The following is a 973-nucleotide window of genomic DNA, read 5'->3' as shown; positions in this document are numbered from 1 at the left end:
CACCAGGGAGGGCCTCAGCTCAATTTTTTAAACATTAAGCAGCTGTAAAGTACATGTTACTGGTCTTTCTCTCTGACTTGGGACATACAGGACATTTCTTTTCCCCTGCTGGTTGTTACTCTTTTGCACTATCTTTTTAGTTCAAGGAGTGGCTGGTAAATTTTTAGATGTTGGCAGTGACACAGTGACAGTTAATTGCAAGTTGGGTTTATTTTACTTATATGTTTCATTTTACTTTTTGTGTACGTAAATCTCATAAGCCAGAAATTTGCTCTAAACTTGAATTAGGTTAAAAAATGGTTTCCATACAAGATGGCAAGGATAGCAGGAATATTAACGTTGAAAATGTTATGTAACTTTATTTTCCAAAAGCTCTTATAACTTTTCACTCCCAAAATTGTGGTTTTGGAGTGAAGATTTATGTAGTATTGTCTTTTAGACTATGCTTAGAAATTTAGAACGTTAAATGTAGCTTAAACTACTTTCATGCTCATGGAAAGTTGTGCTGGCTTATTGCTGAGAGAGACAGACAGACATTCATGCCTGCTGACCTTTTATGCCTTAAACTTTTGGGAATAAATAAAAGTAAAATGATACTTATAATTTAATAGGACTTTAATTTAATAAAACTTTAAGATGTTTAGCCTTTCAAAATTTGCTTAAATAATTATATAATAGCCTGGTTTGGTTCTTTTTTTTTTTTTCTCAGTCTTTTACTTTAAAAAATTACAAGTCTGCACAAAAATTTGCCTTATGACTATATATTCCTGTAGGTTCAGCATTTGTTCGTTTTGTGCCAAATTGGCATTTTTTTCTTTTTGAGAAACAAGATTATGGCAAATACTTTTTTTTTCTTTTCACGACAGTGTATTTTCTCCTTTTTTTTTAAAGATTTATTTATTTGTGCATACAGAACTGGGGTACAGGCCAGAGGCTCAGGGGCAGTGAGAGGCTTCACCAGAGACAGAGTGGG

At 33.2% G+C, this 973-nt stretch overlaps 1 protein-coding gene across 1 annotated transcript in view; it reads left to right on the top strand.

Moving 5' to 3' along the window:
• MSH3 (mutS homolog 3) overlaps window positions 1-973 on the top strand; it is a 125837-nt gene that overhangs the window by 5457 nt on the left and 119407 nt on the right. The gene's annotated exons all lie outside the window — the stretch shown is intronic.

The sequence above is a fragment of the Condylura cristata genome, unplaced genomic scaffold (genome assembly GCF_000260355.1).
Source record: "Condylura cristata isolate star-nosed mole 26May11 unplaced genomic scaffold, ConCri1.0 scaffold00007, whole genome shotgun sequence".
NCBI classification, from domain to species: domain Eukaryota; kingdom Metazoa; phylum Chordata; class Mammalia; order Eulipotyphla; family Talpidae; genus Condylura; species Condylura cristata.
The sequence above is the reverse complement of the archived record's forward strand: the minus strand, read 5'-3'. Positions and strand labels throughout refer to the sequence as shown.